General features: G+C 42.2%; 1 protein-coding gene across 1 annotated transcript in view; it reads right to left on the bottom strand.

Annotated features, from left to right (window-relative positions):
• LOC308326778 (sodium/calcium exchanger 2-like) overlaps positions 1-19,977 on the bottom strand; it is a 58,851-nt gene extending 38,874 nt beyond the window's left edge. The window contains exon 1 of the mRNA XM_080779804.1: positions 19,798-19,977. The gene's annotated coding sequence lies outside the window, so the exon portion shown is untranslated. The remainder of the gene's footprint in view (positions 1-19,797) is intronic.
• Positions 19,978-20,174: the final 197 nt, after the last annotated feature.

A 20,174-nucleotide genomic window follows, 5' to 3' on the forward strand; every position in this document is an offset into this window, starting at 1 on the left:
GTCATTGCTGATAGTAATGGCACAGTGTAAGTAAGTAAGCTAAGCATCCATGTTTCAAACAACCATGAACACAAAATATTAAACAAAATAGAAGCCTTGTTGGTCTCCTGCCACGGCTGCTGATACAGTACTCGCTGATGACACTCATTATTATGAGTGGTTATGAGCATTGAAGCAATTAACCCATTTCGATTCTATACAAATGCCTTCAAAATCCTGACATATTATATATTCAAACATTTGGGCCACATTTTCACGATTTTTCAAAAATAGCAGACCTACAAGCTCGCAGCGCGGCACTCAGAGCTTGTAGATCTGCTATTTTTCAACAGCTAAAGTATAAGAATAATGCTTGACAACACCAAAAGGGGTTCCCCGGCCTAGAACGGGTTTAAAAGCATTGAAGCAAATTAACAGAAAACGAGCGCAATGATTGTGATTTGTGCAAGTCGCGAATGCGGCTATGTGATATATATCATAAGTGAACATTCTTCTTTACATATTGTCTTTGTTGTAATGATACGAGTAGGTCATGAGCTAAGGCTAAGCCCACTAGCCCCGCCAACTTATGTGTGTAAGTTTGCATGTTTACCCGGATGCCCACCCGCAAACAAAATGTTCATTGGAGAGCCGCAGCTGGCCGTAACTTGGGTCAGGCCTCGATCTGCAGTGGTGAGCGAGTGTTCTCCCTCTACCTATACACACTGCAAATTGCATGCCAAAGTATTGTAATGAGTCTGTTTGTCTGCATTTATGCACACGTATGTACAGTCACGTTTAGACCACAGACTCGACTTTGTGGATCAGCATATATATATATATATATATATATATATATATATATATATATATATATATAATATATAATGTAATCCTGGGCCCTCCACTCCCCATCTGGGGAGAGCAAAACAGACTGACCTCATGCTTCCTTCTATGCATGAGAAGGAGTCCAAGGAGTTCTTTTCACCCAGGTTTCCCCGGACGTGACGTGACGTGACATAGCCGGTTCCTTTCCCTGGCCAGTGGGAGGCAGTATAGACACCAGGATTATTGCATGTTTTTTTTGCGAGGGTGCCTACCCTAGGGGACACGGGGAGAACATGTGAGGGTACCTACCCTAGGGGACACGGAGAGAACATGTGAGGGTGCCTACCCTAGGACACACGGGGAGAACATGTGAGGGTGCCTACCCTATAGGGGACACACGGGAGAACATAGGTACCTACCCTAGGGGACACGGGGAGAACATGTGAGGGTGCCTACCCTAGGACCCACGGGAGAAAATAGGGTACCTACCCTAGGGGGCACGGGGAGAACATGTGAGGGTGCCTACCCTAGGACACACGGGGAGAACATGTGAGGGTACCTACCCTAGGACCCACGGGAGAAAATAGGGTACCTACCCTAGGGGACACGGGAGAACATAGGGTACCTACCCTATAGGGGACACGGGGAGAACATGTGAGGGTACCTACCCTAGGGGACACGGGGAGAACATGTGAGGGTACCTACCCTATAGGGGACACGGGGAGAACATGTGAGAGTACCTACCCTAGGGGACACGGGGAGAACATGTGAGGGTACCTACACTAGGGGACACGGGGAGAACATGTGAGGGTACCTACCCTATAGGGGACACGGGGAGAACATGTGAGGGTACCTATACCCTATAGGGGACACGGGGAGAACATGCAAACTCCACACAGAAAGGCCCTTTTGCCAACCCCACCTCGGGTATGGGCACTGATGACACGGAGGTGAACACGCCCACTGCGCCCCCAGCGGGAATCGAACCCAGGACCTTCTGACTGTGAGGTGACAGCGCTACCGACCGCGCACCCATCTATCTAGCACAATCTCTGACATAGTTGGTGGTCAAGGGTCAAGGTCAAGAAGGACAATTATTGGTGGTAAAGTGCCTGCCCACCACGGTACCGTGTTGTTTTTGGCAGCAACTTTTGATTTTAGTTTTAGTCATAGTCTTTCGAATAGTTTTCATTTAGTTTTAGTCACATTTTAGTCACCTGGGATGTCTTAGGGTTAGTCTAGTTTTAGTCGACTAAATATCAGAAGATTTTAGTCTACTAAATCTACACAGTTGATTTAGTCGAACAAAATGTATTTTGGCGGTGCCTTGATGCCGTCGTATGTTTGTATGTTGTACGTTTCACTTGCTGAAAATAGCAGATCTACAAGCCCACAACGCGTCACAGCGTAGTCTAGTTTTTATTTGACGAAAATTGTCAGTATATTTTAGTCTTAGTTTTAGTCATCATAGCTTCGTTTTAATTTAGTTTCCATTTAGTTTTCGTCGGTGGAAAAAGGTAGTCGACGAACATTTTCCGTCTTATAGTTTTAGTCGACGAAATCAACACTGGTACCGCAGAGGTTGAGGGTTCGAATCCAGCTTTGTCGAAAGTTTGGCCCAATTTCCCCGTGCTTGGGGGTGTTAAAGGGTTTTGTAGAGGTTTCGGTTGCGCAGTTAGTTAGTTAGTTAGTTTAATTATTGTCCACGTGTTTTCACTTAGTTTTAGTCACATTTCAGTCACCTGGAATGTGTTAAGTGTTAGTCGACTTGATGTCATGAGATTTCAGTCGACTAAATCCACAGATGATTTAGTCGACTGAAATGTGTTTTGGTGGGCCTTGATGCCAGATTTTACACTTGGTGAAAATAGCCGATCTACAAGCTCATGTGTCGCGTAACCTTTGCACACACGGGTGTGATTTTTTTTTTACCACTCAGTTCACACGGGTGTGATTTTTTTTATGGAGGGACAGACAGTAGGCTGACAGGAAATGTGGAGAGAGATGGGGGGGGGGGAAGACATGCAGTACGGGCCGTCGGGATCGGGAGTCGAACCCGCGGGCACACTGCCAGACTATGGATTACAAAGCCAAGGTGCCGGGACCGCTGAGCCACTGCCCAGGCCTACACCTAGCTACATGTTTAAGCATTTATTTCATATTTACTTACATGTCGATTTCAGCTCTGACACTTATTTCAGACATGCTCTAGTATATGTGAAGAGTCTGCCTGTGCTATTAACTCATTTTCACGATCAACCTCAAACTAATTGCAAAAAAAAACCCCAAACTCAACTGATTTTGTATCTTCAATAAATCCAGAATAACAGAAGAAAAAAAAGGTTGCCTGGAATTGTCTGAGGGGAAAGTGTTGAAAATGGCCGGTACAGTAGCCTATAGCAAACCATAGACATCCTATATAAGGCAAATATTTTATAGATTTCCTTTTTAAGTAGCATGCGACATGTCAAACTATAGAGGGTTTTCATGATGCTGAATCCATTCCAAGCATTAGTTAAGTTTTGCATAAAAAACACTCTATACACAAATGTGATGAGGTCAGCACAAGTGGCTATATATGGCCAAATGTAGCCCAATGAGTGTTTAGTCAACAAAATCTACAGTTGATTTAGCCGACTAGAATGTATTTTGGCGGGCCTTGATGCCGTCATAATGACTGATTCAACACTTGCTGAAAATAGCCGATCTACAAGCTCACACCGCGCCGCAGCTCGGCTATTTTCAGCACGCAGCCAAGTGTAAAATGACTTATACTGGATACTCTCGTCCACTAGTCCCTTCCTGACATTTTAATATTGTCATAGGCCTACATAACTTCTGAATGGTTCGTCGTAGAAGGATGGAAATGGTTGCATGTGAAAGCTTGTGTACTCTCAATGCATTGAGACACTGAGGCCATCGGGTGCAGTACTTAGTTTAGACAGTTTTTGGTTTAGACTAGTCATTGGTTAGACCAGCCATTAGTCATACAACTACAACCTATCTCAAACCCTCACCCTAAACCTAACCTCCCACGGGGCAGCACACCTAAACCTAACCTTAACCCATGTCTAACCAATGACTAGTCTAAACTAAGTATGCACCCCAGGACATCTAGTGATGACGACCCACATGGCTTACCCATTTAGACGATTCTACATTTAATGTCTTCCAAATCCTGACAGTTTTCTGGAAAACCCTAACATACATTTTCATGTCAAGGACCCCCAATAAATATATGTATTTGGCCGCAGAACCCACATCTGAAAAGAAGCAAAGATTTTAGTTAAAAACATTCGCTCCGGCCTGGGGCCGTGGCACAGCGGTCCAGGCACCTTGGCTGGTATAATCCATAGTCTGGCAGTGTGCCCGCGGGTTCGACTCCCGATCCCGACGGCCTTCACTGCATGTCTCCCCCCCCCCCATCTCTCTCCCCATTTCCTGTCAGCCTACTGTCTGTCCCTCCATAAAAAAATATATAAAATAAAAACGTTCGCTCTGAAAGAACATATACATTCAAAGATTTGCACCACATTTTCACGATTTCTTTTTCAGACCTATACAAGCTCGTCGACTAATGTGACTCGGTGCCGCGCTGTGAGCTTGTAGATCTGCTATTTTTCAATAGCTAAAGTATGACATAATGCTTAAAAACACCAAGAGGGAGTTCCTGTCCAGAATGGGTTACGTGTAAGAAAGTGGAATTGGAAATGGCAGTTTTGTAAGGGTGAGACAAAGCCTGACTTAGATCTGTGGCCGATTCTAAAACCGCCTTTCTAAATTATGTTTTCTGAAAAAAAAACGTCAAATTTGTATTCCAAATTATTACTATTCCTTTTGTAATATGTTGCTATAACAACTAATGTGACAGATGATTCTGTCCCGGATTGAAAGGTAAAAAAGACGTATATGTTTACAACCGGTCTAAAAAGGTAATTGCTTAGGGTGCAAATTTGTATCATCACCTAAACAATTACACACGTATGTCTCATGATTGATTTTCACGATTCCCATAAATGTAGAGTAAGTGATTTCACTCAAAAAACCATAGGTTTCATTTTTGGCTGTGGGACCTATAAGCCTTCGTCCAATCAGGATAGAGAGTCAAAAACGAAACCTAAGGTTTTTTTTGACCCCCAGGTGTTAACTGGGGACAGGGGGAGGAACTCCTTATATGGTCAGCACACTCTATAGTAGAGAGGATTATCACAACAAAACCAAAAAAATAAAGTGATATTTGAATTAAGTGAAATCACTTACTCTACTTTTAACTGCACCAGACTGTAAACACAATCAAGCATGTTCTCAAGAATCATACTTTTTTGCTATAGCACATAAAATAAAAAATAAAAACAGGTTGCAGCAAATACAGCATCATGACATCTGTTCGAATTACACCCATAAATCATGGCCCTTTTTTTTAGACTATAGTCTCTGTGTTTGTTTGCACAGCCAAACTAAAGAAAGGAAAGAGATCCGGAGGCCGTTAATAAGTAACGGCTCTATCTACCCTGTCCAGGAACTAGGTGAATCACAGAGTGTAAGCCAATCTATCTCATGGCCTGCACCTGGCCCCCGAGGCCAGACAGACAGACAGACAGACAGACGGACCGGACACTAGACAGACGGAGGAGTGGGCCAACCTAGGTTTCTCTCGTTTTACTGCTGTTTTAGAAACTGCAACGAGGGGAAAAACCGTCAAACCCCAAACCGATCTGAACATTCACACGACACGTTTCCCCGAAGGAAGTTATTGATTCAGGGGTTGTTTTTTTTAGCTCATTAAAGAAGGAATTCACGCTAACGACCGTTAAATTTGAAAAGTCATACATCATCGTGAACTCAACCCCTTTGTCTTGTTTATTTCGTTCAGTATCACTTCTCTAATGCAAATTCACGTTTTACAGACGTATCTGTAACACGATATCAACCCATTCAGATGCCGTTACCCTTGCAATTGGTATCCTCCTAACCCTAATTAATGGATTCTAGGAAGTGGTTCAAACGTCAAACCACTTTATTGGCACGTTTGGTGGGGTAAGGAACACCTGGCAGCTTCTGAGGGCCCGCTATAGCGTCATGTCTCAGTCCAGTTTCATTAGTGCAAATTGATTCTTTACTGTTCATATCTAAGCGTTACAGTGTGTGCATATTGCACACAATACCTGAGTGAGGAAGACGTGGAGATTTTGTATGTATTATAGTGGGGGGTTTTTTTCTTCGTTTTTTTTTAATCAAAGTTGCTCTTGGTCTGCACCTGACCCGTGTCAGAACAGCTTTGTGACTTTTGGTCACTGAGAGAAACACTGCCCCAACACATTTTAGACCTGAGGACGATTCTACAAATGTGTTCTAAATCATGACAGTTTTCTGAAAAGTCTATGTTTCTATATATATATCAATGGTTGGTTCTCTAACTATTTCATGTCAAGGACCCCCAAACGTTATATATAATTGACCCCAATCTGAAGATATGAATTGTTCCAGTGACCTCCCAGAAGAAGACATGTTGTTCCAGTGACCTCGCAGAAGCAAAGATTTTCACGAAATGATCACACAATAGTGTATTGTATTGGCTACAGGACAGGTGCTGTAACGGCAGTTGTATAGTGGCTAATTCACACCATGAAACAATACAAATTCAAAAAGCCACTAAAGGCACCGGGCAGCAAATCTTACACAGTGTGTGTGTATATATAGGGAATGAGGCCATTGTCCAGTCAGGCAGCAACATTTGATGGTGTTTCATTTCGGCTTCTCCAGACATGACATACAGCCAAAGATGTCAAAGTGCTGGGCTCTTGGCCCAGGCGGTGGCGTAACCGTCTGTCTGGGCACCCGACTGGTAATCCAGTCGCAGTGTGGCCGCGGGTTCGACTCCCGAGCACGACACGGTCTTTACTGCATGTCTTCCCCCCATCCCTCTCCCATTTCCTGTCAGCCCTACTGTCTGTCCCTTAAAAAAACAATAAAAGGCGTAAAAATATATCTTAAAAAAAAAAAAAAAAAGTGCTGGGCTCTCCCTGACCTGCTGGTAAAAAACCCATGAACGCTCCCGGTGCTCACCGACTACCTGTGTGTGCTGAATGAACAAGATGATGAATTGAACAAGTAAGCAAGTGTAATGCTTAATTGGGTCGTCCACTCACAGTTAACAGTCTTTGTATTGAGTTTGTGCTTGAAATGTACTGTGATTTTGCAAAATATTTCAATCAATGCTCACTTGATTAAGTAGACTCAGCTGTGGCCCCAGAATTGCCCATCACCTTCAAAATAAAAGCATTAGCTGTAACAGAAATGATGGCTCAACGAATTAAGCAAAGCAAACTAAATAATAAATGCATTAAATATAGAAGAATACTGAAATATACTAAATAGCTCACACAGCAGTCACTGTTCCTAATTAATAGTTAAGATGGGTAAATGAATGGGACAACATGAAACATATAGTTCATGAGCCAGATTCAATTGGGTTTATGCATGCATGGTTTGCTCACTATCTGACCGAGCTACCAGGGACCTATTTTATTTCATTGTGAATTTCCTTTTTTTTTTATGGCCTAAACACTTAAAAATACGATTTCCTGCCATTAAATTGGTTTAGGACAGGCGCACAAGTCCAGGGGTGCCTCAGAACACTTTGACAATATTTGGAATGTATATCAATATCACGTCAGTATAAACACCAGCTAAAATGGACCTGAGTGGCACTGTACTACACCACATCTCTTTGCCAAAACTAGCAGATCTACAAGCTCACACCGCGCCATGTTGTGACGCGTTGTGAGCTTGTAGATCACCAATTGTTGCCAAATATTTCCCCCAGAATAGGGATGCTGGGGTTCCAGTGGTTAAACGTTTCAAGCATAAAGTTATTTTCGGTCTGTCCTATAAATGGAAACAGATGTTTTCTCAAATATTCTTCACAACATCATACTGTATCTTAGGGGGGGGGGGGGATTTACATAATTTATATATCGTAATATATGTAAGGTTAGCTATTTAGGCCTAACGTCGAAATTAGAAAAATGTCTTCTAAATTCTGACAGTTTTCTGAAATCAGTGGTGCTCAATATTTCATGTCAAGGACCCCAAAAATGATATGTAATTGGCCACCGACCTCCATCCCAAAATATGTTGTTCCACGGACCCCCCCCAGAAGCAACGTTATAGAGTTAAAAACGTTTGCTCTGAAAGAATATGTATTCAAAGATTTGCAGCACATTTTCACGATTCAAAATCTCAAGCTCGTAGCACGCCATGAGCTTGTAGATCTGCTCTTTTTCAACAGCTAAAGTATAACATAATGCTTGAAACACCAAAAGTGGGTTCCCCTTTTTGAATGAACAAAGTAATTCAGGGGTGCCGCAGATGAAAACGTTATTTAGAGGGGTGTCCTGATGAGCCTGTTTGAGAACTACCGTAATTTCCGGACTATAAGCCGCTACTTTTTTCCCCACGCTTTGAAGTTGAACCCTGCGGCCAATCTATGGATTTTTACAGCCAACGGCCACTAGGGGACCTTCTAATTCTATCTCTATGGCCACCTGCGGCTTATAGTTCAGTGCGGCTTGTATAGGCTTATATCATGTACACATTAGTTTTTTTCCCCTAAATTTAGCCGGTGCGGTTTATATCCAGGTGCGCTTTATAGTCCGGAAATGACGGTACTGCTTTAGGACGTTCTAAATCGGTTTATGCGTTTAATGTTTACCAACTACAACCAAAGCCTGAACTCGGCCTACATTTTCTTCCACGTTAAAAGTGTACAATCTAGGTTAGGTTGTTTTCATTATGGGCCATTTATTTTCCACAAAGCAATGAGTTCACCAATGTTTAAACAAATTTAAGGACTGTTCCCACACACAAGTTAGTCCAGGTTTAGTCAGTGTCACTACTCAGTGCCGTTCTCATGTGTATCTGTATAATGTCTCATTTAGGGCCGCGGGGAGCGGGGGAGGGTCATTTCAAAAGACCTTTAGACTGGATTGGCTGTCTTTTCTCCTACAGTTAGTTGTTAATTTATCAAATTTTGATATTAGATTTTCTTCACTGTACTGTACTGTACTGTTCTATGCAAGCTTCATGCTTACATTTTCATAGTTTCAATTGACTATGAAAATAGTTACATATAATATAAAATACTGTTTTTTGCAACGATGATACCAGTTTGCATGGTAACCATACATTACTACTAGAGCAAGACTGAAGGTCCTTGTTTGTAATGCGTGTCTGTCTGTCTGTCTGTCTGTCTGTCTGTCTGTCTGTCTGTCTGTCTGCCTGCCTGCCTGTCTGTCTGTCTGTCTGTCTGCCTGCCTGCCTGCCTGCCTGCCAGCCTGCCTGCCAGCCTGCCTGCCTGCCTGCCTGCCTGCCTGCCTGCCTGTCTGTCTGACGCCATGTGTCAGTATGGCAATAATAAAGAACCCCTGGCCATGTCCATGTCTGCCTTATAGGTGTACGTCAAGAGCTGCATGTGGTTGATGTGTAAACTTGTGGCTTTCTCATCACAAATCTCTAAGTAAAATGATGGCAATGTGTCACTCTGAGTCATTGTTTTTTGCCAGGCCAACGGGTCAGCAGGCAAAGACAATGTTGTTTGTGGGTCTGTGGACAGCTAATCTCAGACACATCACATGCCTGGACCGACCGATCAGTACGGAACTTTGCATGCGCATCCCAATAGGCAATATAGATAGAAGACACATGTATTTTTTTTCAAATAGGCCTCATGGTGGCGCTCTAGCAGGTTTTAGTTAATTAATATCACATAACTAAACTGCAATTGTTTATTTCTGACCCAGTGCTACAAAAGTCAGAATCAACCAGTACCAGACAGGGACGTGCAGAGAGTTGGATTGGGGGTGGGAAGTGAGGACGCTGGCGTCGACTGTTCGCCGCTTCACCTCCCAATGTATGAATGAATGAACCATTGTAAAGCGCTTTGAGCACTTGGAAAAGCGCTATAAAAATGCAATTCATTAAAATGCAATTCATTAGAGTGTTAGAAATCCCGTAAAAAATAGCGAACATAGCAGATCTACAAGCTCACAACGCGTCACGCTGCGACGCGTTGAGAGCTTCTAGATCAACTATTTTCAGGGGGCAACCCAGCACTCTGTATCTATCTACTGGAGATGCGGTGTATATATGACAAATTTGTTCAACGCAAAAATACTCTGTTCAAGTTCAGGAGACTTCGGGAAAAAAAGCTATATTCTCCTGAATGCTGCCTTATTCCGGCATTTTGCATTTCTTTCACCGTCAGTAAATGCTGCATGAGAGAGGACAGTTGTTTTACAGACGGGTAAAAGGGCAGGGGGCTGTGAAGCCAGCCCCCTTGTATGTCTATATGTGCACGTCCCTGGTATACCAGAACAGGACCATGTGGGAGAAGCCCAGTCAGCAATCAGTCAGTAAAAGCAGGTATTAGTCTGGTATTCAACAGTCAGTCAAATGGCAGATTGTGAAAAGGGAAATGAAATAAATGGGGGGAAAAAGGCATGTAGGTAGGTACACTAGTGGTTCTCAAAGTGGGGTCCGACCTTGAGGGCGTTCCAGGGGGTGTGTATATATACGCAGCGAAATGAGTTAACAGTTTAACCATTTTAACCAGCTAAATGAACGTCGTCTATATGAGCTCACGACGTGAGGTCGGTGATTTTCAAAATGTGCGAAGAACATTCGCAAAGTCTTATAAGGGGGTCACCATTTTCATTTTTTCAGATGGGCGTCTATACGGCCAAATATAGTTCATCAATTTGGAGGTCCTTGACATGAAAATGTGAAACACTAAAAGTGCAGAGGCAGCTAGCAGGCAGGCCCACACAGACAATGCAGTAGATGAGGTCTGAATGAAGACAAAACAGACCCCCCCGCCCCACACACACACACACAGAGCACTAATGTAAAAAGCAATACGTACAGATTCTATTGCAAATTCTAAATTGATTTCAATTCAGAGACTTTTTGCTTAGTCTTTCTGCTTCGAACTCTCAGAACAAAACAGTAGAGTGACTAATAGGTCCCTGTCTGACAACCTCAGAGAGCACACCTCAAGACACAATAATTCAAGACATTGCAAGACACCACAAAAGAGCCAGCAAATGAGATGAAAACAGTACTTATTAGGCAAAATGTGTTGCAAGCCAATAAACAGATAATTACATATCAGAATATAAAATGTCTGTTCTTTTACTATATTATCACAATACATTGCTGACCAATCTAACTTGCTTGTAGGCACATTGTGTTAGGAAAAACACCATCGCAGAGATAATATCAATCTGCCACACGAGTCCTTATAACACTTACCATGCCGATTCAACAACAACACATTTATCATGATAACGCATGCTATTCCCCATAGGATGTCTTGTTTGTCAGGTGCATCCATCATGCTCAATGCTCATCTCACAATACAGAAACCCGTTCAACATTTGTGATTAGATTTGAGTTCCAAGTCAAATGTATCCAAATAATTTATGCGTACAGACCGAGTACCAACACTATAGCATCTCAAATGGCAGACAGACAGACAGACTAAGTAAGCTATAACAAACAATGTATGGACTCTTTCCAATGTGGGAAATCTAGTCACGCTGGCCTACGTTAATGTTATATATCATAATAATATAATGTAAAATCAGAAAAAAGGTTGTGTAATATGACAAAAAGCGCTGCAACATTTCACAAATTCAGTCAAAAGAAGAAGCTGCCGTCAGAATAGAATAAAGTACATACCTGAAATATAACGGTAACACACGGCCCCTTTTGGTATCAGAACGAAACTAAAAAAGGATGGAACGACAGAAAACAAATGTAAACGTCTGAGCGTGACTCTTTAGAGAGAACAGTGTGAGAGACGTCGCCCTGGTTTAGTTCTGGTCCAGTAACTCACAGTTAAACACACACAAAGAACCGTCCCACTTCCAACCCCTGCTTTACATCAAAGTTATATTTCAACAGGCTCATCCAGTTAGTCAGTGCATCCCGACATCCTCCTCGTGAGCTGCGATTGAGGACCCAAGTCCCGCGTCCGTCACTTAAACCTTAAATGTTACATTTCCCCATGTCTGACAACCATGTCTCCGATCTCTTATACGATTTCAGTTTCCTCCACTATATCTAATAAAGAAAACAATTACTATTGTTATTATATTTCAACATTCAGATGGTAGATTCAGATGTTGATATTTCAGGAAACTGACCTCCACACATACAGTACACATAGTGGCTCACGACTCACGAGTATAGTGTTGTTTTCCTCGACTAAAAACTACGACAAAACTAAATGGAAACTAAATGAAAACTGAGCTATGATGACTAAAACTGAGACTAAATATACTGACAATTTCGTCAACAAATAAAAACTATAGACTAAAATGTTAGGAAGGGACTATATAGTGAACAAGAGATCCAGTATATGTCATTTTACAATTAGTTGCATGCTGAAAACAGCCGATCTACAAGCTCACAACGCGCTGCAAACAGTCATTACAACGGCATCAAGGCCGTCGCCTAAATGCATTTTAGTCGACTAAATGCATTTTAGTCGACTAAATGCATTTTAGTCGACTAAATCAACTGTGTAGCCGAGTGGACCGAGTAATACAGAAGCCCAGCAGCTGGCCCCTGAGCGACCCCATGGCCAACTAATTACATGGCGCTTAAAGTGTTCTAATTGGTTCCCATGGATGCTCTCATGCACTAGTGTAGATATATATGGGCGACGGAGATGGCAATGGAAAAACTAACCCAAGTCGCAACACAGTCTGCACAGCTTGCTCTCTCGACGTCAGACTGCCATCAATCTGGACAACAGTGCCTTAGCAAGCCTGGCTGAGCACATGGCTTGGTTTACAGAACAGCGTGCACACTTCCAGCCCCTTTCAGCTGCTCAAGTGTATAGGCCCGTCGGGGCGATCTACTTTCAATTGTCACTGTGTACTTCGATGAGACAACTTCTTCTGTGAGGCCCCTATAGCTGTAGCTGTGCCGTTGCGTAATCAGTCCTCGGTGGAGAATTGTCAAATAATGGCGATGAGCTTAAAGGAGAATTCCATGCATAGAAGGTTTTCTTACCTTTTATTTGTAGTCGTTACGTCCCCCACCAAAGAGGTCCAGACGTTATTTTGCGCAAAAGTGCATTACTGGCTATTTCCCCTAATATAAGCCCAAATTGAATTGAATTGAATGGGGCATTGGGGTGTTGTGCTAATTTTCTTATTTCCATCGCTCAAAAGAAGGGGGAAAAATCCTCTCATCATAATGTAAATAGTATCCCAAGCGGCACACTTTACTACTTATTTCGATGGAAATAAGCGAATTAGCACAAAAACCCCATTGAGGGCTTACATTAGGGGAAATAGCCAATAATGCACTTTTGCACAAAATAACACCTGGACGTCTTTGGTGGGGACGTAACAACTACAAATAAAGGTGAGATAAGTGTCAGAGCTGAAATGGACATGTAAATATGAAATAAAAAATGCTTCAACATGTAGCTAGGTGTAAATGTTAGGGTCCACAGAAGTGAACCTTTTCAAGCCTGTTTTCTCAACTCGCTGTTTCTCCTGCAAGACATCACTCTATAAGCCATATCGCCAAAGCTGGTGAGTCAAACTGAACAACCAATATGTCAAGTTGAAGCTATGATTCCCTGCTTTCACATGACATGAAAAAAAAACGAAAATTCTACAAAAAAAGTCAAATGTAGTCACATTTGTGTAGGCCAAGACTTTCTGCAGTCACCCAATAGGGAGCCATTTATTCCGCCCAGTTCCATCATTAATTACTGTAAGACGCATCTAGGATATACAGTATAGTAGTGTGACTGTGCATTCATCATCATCATTTTTCGACCCCGGTCGAGATCATGGATTTCACAATGCCACGCCAGACTTTCCGGTCCTTCATTGCCATCCCCATGCAGTTCCATGCTTACTGATGCATGTGTCCCTATAGCGATGGCATCAGGGAACGACAGTTTTCTACCTCTGGTCTGCTTTCAGGCAGGACTCCAGAGAAGAAGGGAAAATATAACCTCATTGTCAGCTCTGTAGCAGAGGCCGGCAAACAGTGTTCTTCTGGATCGGACTAGTGAAGAAACACGGGGAAGGTTGCCGTATATTAGATTAGTCGATGGGTGGCTCTTCCAAGACAGATTTTGCGCTCTCATTAGAAGGCCTTACAAAGTGCCATCCAACCGTTTCTCTAGTTTCTTTGAAAGTGTCCATGTCTCAGAGCCATATAGTAGAATCGGCTCAACGGTCGTCCTAAATATCATATTATGTTATGTTATATCATAACTTTTAACATCCTACTAAGCTGGGATGACCAGATCTTATGCATGTCATTGACTGTGCATTAGTATGCTGCACTTTATTTTATGTTGTTTCTTTTAATGTATTGAGAGTACTCATTATTATTTATTCACTACCCTCAGTCACTCCTCAACACACCGCCACCAGTTGGTGTAGAATGCAGCTGCCAGACTTTTAACAAACACTTTTAGAAGGTCTCACTGTGCTTGCTGCTTTACATTGGCATTTACAATTGACTGCAGAATTGTTTTTAAAATTGTATTAATCACTTTTAAAGCTGACTCCGCATGGGCTGTCTCCTATGTACATAACTGAACTGCTATCCCCCAAAGCAAATGTGAGAACACCGAGGTCTTCAGGTAAAGACTTTCTTAAAGTTCCTAAAACAAGATTATAAGAACTAAAGGCGATTTGCGGTTGTAGCCCTACCCTATGGAATGATTCTGTCGATACCTTCAAAAAGCTGCTAAAAACTTTGTTTCGCAAGCACTTTGGTTTGTAATACTGTCTATCTATGTACTGTACTGCACGTTTCTATATTTTATCACTACTCTAATGTACTGCATTGTGTTGTCGTTGTATTGTTGATCTATGTGATGCTCTTGTTTTATTTCACTTCATTTATTGTACAGCACCTTGTGACATCTGTTTTGAAAGGCGCTTTAGAAATAAAATGTACCTTACCCATGACAAATTCATAAGAATTCATTCATTTTTATCTTAAGTTAAAAAAAGAAGTTCAGAATAATTTACTGCAAATTTGAACATATCATGAATCAATATACAGTATTAATTGTCTGCTTTTGGGAAAGAGTGTTCAAAAGCATAGTAAATCTGGATTAATGGACTAGCTGGGACGCAAGCGGTCCAAATCTTGAGATAAAGTGATTGTCCACACTATAGGTGATTTCGCCATGGTTTCCGGATGGATTACACAGAACAAAACAGATTTGATAACAGCTCTTCACCCTTGAAGTCGTAAAGGTCGAGCGTCTTCTCCTCGGTCTTGCTACTGATTGTGCGCGGCTCATAGTCCATGTGCCACAGCTGCACCTCGTAGACCAAAGCTTTGCACCTCTGTTTCCTCAGATACGGTACGGTACTCCTGCATGCGCCTCAGGTAGTCAATAACTAAACAACGGCAACACAGAAAGAGAGAGAGAGAGAGAGAGAGAGAGAGAGAGAGAGAGATGGCCGGACAGGGAGAGAGAGAGAGGCTGCATGGGGGCCAGAGGAGAGGTCAACAGAAAGGGGTTAGCGGACAAACTTGCCAGCAGACAGTACTGGCTCCTGAGGTTTCCATTACCTGTGTCACTCTGTCCAGCCACTGGCGGCCCTGTCACCTTAGAAGGAACAGCAGTCTCATCTTCAGTATGAACCCAGACAGAGACACCAGTTATGCAATATTCAGGGACAACGGTCCGAAACAATGAACCAGCAGAAACACAGAGAGAGAGAGAACGCACACTGTTCTGTCTCCTATACTACTCACTGGCTGAGAAAAGCGATATGGCAAACTGACGATGACTGAAACGGGACGAGCCTGGCAAGCAAGCATTTATTCATTGATTGACAAACTTTTTTCATGTCAAGGACGCCCAAATTCACACTAATTAGCTACAAGATATGCCAGGGACCCCCATATGAGAAGATTGTTTTACGGCTCTAGCAGTGATTCTCAGCCCGTTTAATTTCAAGGACCCCCCAGTTTGACACGCATTAGTCTACGGACCCCCATTTAATGGCATTTCTATCTCTGGGACCCCCAATTTGTATTGTAAAATCAAAGTTAATTTAACTCTAAGTAGTGTACAAATGGAACCAAATTTGTACACTCAGAGTTCCAAACAATCATTTAGCTGGGGACCCCGTGGAACTCCCTCAAGGAACCCTGGGGGTCCCACTTTGGGAACTACTGCATTACACCAAGAAAGAGAAATCACTATAATTCAATCCATTTATACACTTTTTTTTTTTTTTTTTAACCCGGCTATGGTTGTGATTTCAGTTGACCAAAGCGGTGGCTGAACGGTTTGCGGAGCGGTCTTGATATCGGATGGTCGCTAGTTCGTATATCCCCGGACCGGCACGTTACAATTACCACCGCTGAAGTGCCCTTGGACAAGGCATCGAACCCCTACCATGAAATGTTCTATGAGCAGGGCCTGGCTGTAAACAAGTTCTTGAGCTTAGTCCAGTTACCCTGCAGGGTAAACATAGTACCTTTCCTTTCCTTTTGGTGGGTGTCTGGGTGAGGATCAGCAGGAGAACAGTATGTCAACACCAGGCCGTATTGCACATACATTCTAGTCTATTAGACCATTTTTATACTGAAGTACCACCTCAGAAAATATTTGGCTCTCCAAGTACCACCATAATAATGATGTTAAAAAAACAGGAGCCCCTTTTGTTCCATTCCTAAGCCAATAATGCTGCTCTGACAAAACTCTGTCTAGTCACTAATCAGCACAACTGATGATGTTTCCAATGTGATGAATCCGTTCTCAAATATTCTATTAACATATAAATATTTCATTCCACTTTTGACTGACAGACACAGAGAAATATATACAGTATAAACAGTGTCCCTATCAGATATGGAAACATATCATCACACATATTTTCTCGACTTGTTTTGTGCAAAATGTATATGGCATGATGAAAAGAATGAATGAATTATGGAAAAAAGCGAACTGCCAGATAGCCGTATATTCTTTTCTTTGGTCCTATGATTGAATTACCGGTATATATGGTGGACACAAAAAGAAACATTTTGTCCACTCCATACAGCAGATATAGTTATCTCAGATGCATCTATTAGGTACTGTGGCAGTGCCTTTTATTCCGCGCCGTGCAGGCCTGAATTCAGGTTGACAATTTAGTTATAACAACAAAATGTGAAACACAAAGTGCAGAGGCAGCTAGCAGGCAGGCCCACACAGACAATGCAGTAGTAGAGGTCTGAATGAAGACAAAACAGACACACACACACACACACAGTCACACACACACACACACACACACACACACACACACACACACAACCTCTACCTCTCTCTCTGACATTCACTCACTATTACTCACTTGCTTTCTCTCTGTCTGTCTGACTCTCTCTCACACGCACGCATGCACACACACACACACACACACACACACACACACACACACACACACACACACACACACACACACACACAGGAAAATGATGCCCATTACAGTACATATTAGTGAAATATAAAGCTCTGTCTAAAAGGCCAGTCCTGTTGTGTCGTTTGCCCCTTTGTGTGCTTCTAAACTATAATTTAGATTAAGAGTTAGAAAACAGATTAATTATAAATGCCATGCTGTGACTAACGGCCATTACACACAACTGAATTATCTCAGGTGGCGATTACTCATTGAAATGTCACGGTTGGCTCCTTAGCAACCCGTACAGTGGGTGAAATAATCCCATTAGCGCTTAAATGAAAAGAGACCTACAGTATAGACTGCAGACTGTGGATATGCCGAACTGATGGGGAAACGTGAGAGAAACGCGAGGTATAGTATAGCTGTTCCTTTTAACTCTTTGTCCAGTGGCACACTATGATGAGGTACGTGTCAATGCCTGCATACAATGATGAAGCATTGGTTTACGTGCGCTGACATGCAGGGCGGTTGCATTTCAGGATAAGTGTCAGAGAGTGCTTTAGTGGTAGATTACTCAGATTTAGCCTCTGAACTACCAGAAGATACAGTTTTCCCATCTTCAGTCTGTTCGGATGTTCTCAGCGTTAATACCTAAACAGTCCAGATATGCTCCAAGACCCTGAGGACGATTCTACAAATGTCTTCTACATCATGACAGTTTTCTGAAAAAAACCTATGTTTTTATGTCAGCGGTTCTCAAACTATTTCATGTCAAGGACCCCCAGAAATGTTATGAAATCGGCCGAAAATATGTTGGACTGGACTCCCCAATCTGAAAATATGGACTCCCCAGAAGCAAGGTTTTGAGATAAAAACGTTCGCTCTGAAAGAAGATTTTCATTTTCAGGATTTCAAAAAAAATGGCAGACCTACAAACAAGCTCGTAGCACGGCACCCGGTGATCTGCTATTTCTCAATAGCTGAAGTGTAACATAATGCTCACAAATGAGAATGTAATGTAGTAACAGTGAGACAGAATGTGTCCCGTTTCTCTATGGGGACAGGGTTGCCGGTTACGAAAAGTATACATGTGATAACTATGGGTCACTTGGGAGTGTATCAGGGCAGTGTCATTTAGATTCTTCGAGGTAGTATCTACGATATTGTGCACACAAACAATCAAACATAATAAGAGTGAGTGGCACCCGGGGTGTATCATTCATGCAATCAACACCTTGTAATGTCTCATTCATCAACTCCTAACAGCCCCACTGGCAGCCAAGAGGTATCATTGGACACAAGGAATAGGTTAGCATGATCTGCAGCTAGACGAGTGATGCCTTTCATGTCTGTCACACAAGCATCGGCTCTAGATTTTCATGGATATCGGGAACTGTCAAACGGGGGAAAGCAAAATGAGAAATGATCCAACTAAAGTTAAGAGCAATACGTACGAGTTAGAAGAACCCTTGACATTAGATTAGTCTTCACAGCCACGTGAAACAAATGGCTAACATTTACTGTCTGAGGAGAAAGCTCGGCTGTGAAAGTAAAGTGTCCGCTAAAATGAATGCCAACTAAGGAGTTGCAACTCTACCTTTATGTTAATGAGGATTGAGGATGCACAGCACATGAGAGCAGACTTTGGAACAAGATGTAATGAAATCCCATCTAATTACCAGCCGCCAACAGATCCCATTGTTTGTGTCTTATGTAAGCCTAATCATTAAGGTATAGCCTATACATTTGGACTAATGCAAATAGAAACCTTAGTATAGGCCTACTAAGAGAGAATAATAATACAATGAAATAAAATGTCTATGGTTATGTGTTGTATAATGGTCATCATTGAAATATGGTCAAATTAAAACAATTCTGGTCAGATTTAAGTAGGCCTACATTGTAATTAACATTTATGGGGGGGGGGGGGTGCCTATAATGATGGATCAAATAAAAATGCCATGTCTGTGAAGAATACGTCCATTTGGGATGTCTATTGCACAAGACGAATATTAGGCTATAAACTAAATGTGCCCTGTTTAAATGTCTACTTATAATTTGTGTCATGTAATAGACTAAAGCACAGTACAGTTAGTAGATATTTGTCTAATTTGCAGACGACATATTAAAGTTAGGATTGTAAGTGTTACTATGTTACTACATAAATGAAACTTAATTGGATCGAAACATGATACTTAACTTTAGCCTTGGATCAAAACTGTTTTTTTTAATCGATTCTGCCATTTTTGTATAGATTTTATATAGACGTCAGAATCAATAAAAGGTCAGATGCAAAAATCTATCGATAAAAGACATCCATGACAGTCTGAATACAAGGATACTCTTAACGTACACAAATAAGCTTGAACCATGGCTACTGCTACAGCCTGTTATTTTAGCCAATAACGTTTTTTTTTCTTTTTCGCCGAGGATGAAAAATATAGATCAACAATAACTGGTCACCGAAGTCGCGTCAAAGTCGAGGCACCTGTTACTTTGTTACTTGAGTCTTCTTGAACTGATGATCGGTTCTTCTTACCTTTCTCTTATGGCACAACTCCACCAGATGCTGGCATTGCTTCTTTGAACGCTCAAAAACGGGACCCAGATAAAAAGTCTCCTCCTCTTTAACGTATGGCAGCGCTGCACCGGACACACACTTTACCGTTTAAAGAACTCACATTCCACTGGGATGGATGGATGCTACACTATACAGTCCATGCGGTTGAGCGATAGACACAACACACACACACACACACACACACACACACACACACACACACACACACACACACACACACACCACGACACACGCGCGCGCTCTGCGCAACTGCCAACCCGACACTTTCATTGGTGCAAAAGTATAGTCGCACAAAGTGGAACATGCATGGCGTGGCGTGGCACAACACAGCTGAT

Source organism: Protomyctophum bolini (genome assembly GCF_963924005.1).
Source record: "Protomyctophum bolini genome assembly, chromosome: 13".
NCBI classification, from domain to species: Eukaryota; Metazoa; Chordata; class Actinopteri; order Myctophiformes; family Myctophidae; genus Protomyctophum; species Protomyctophum bolini.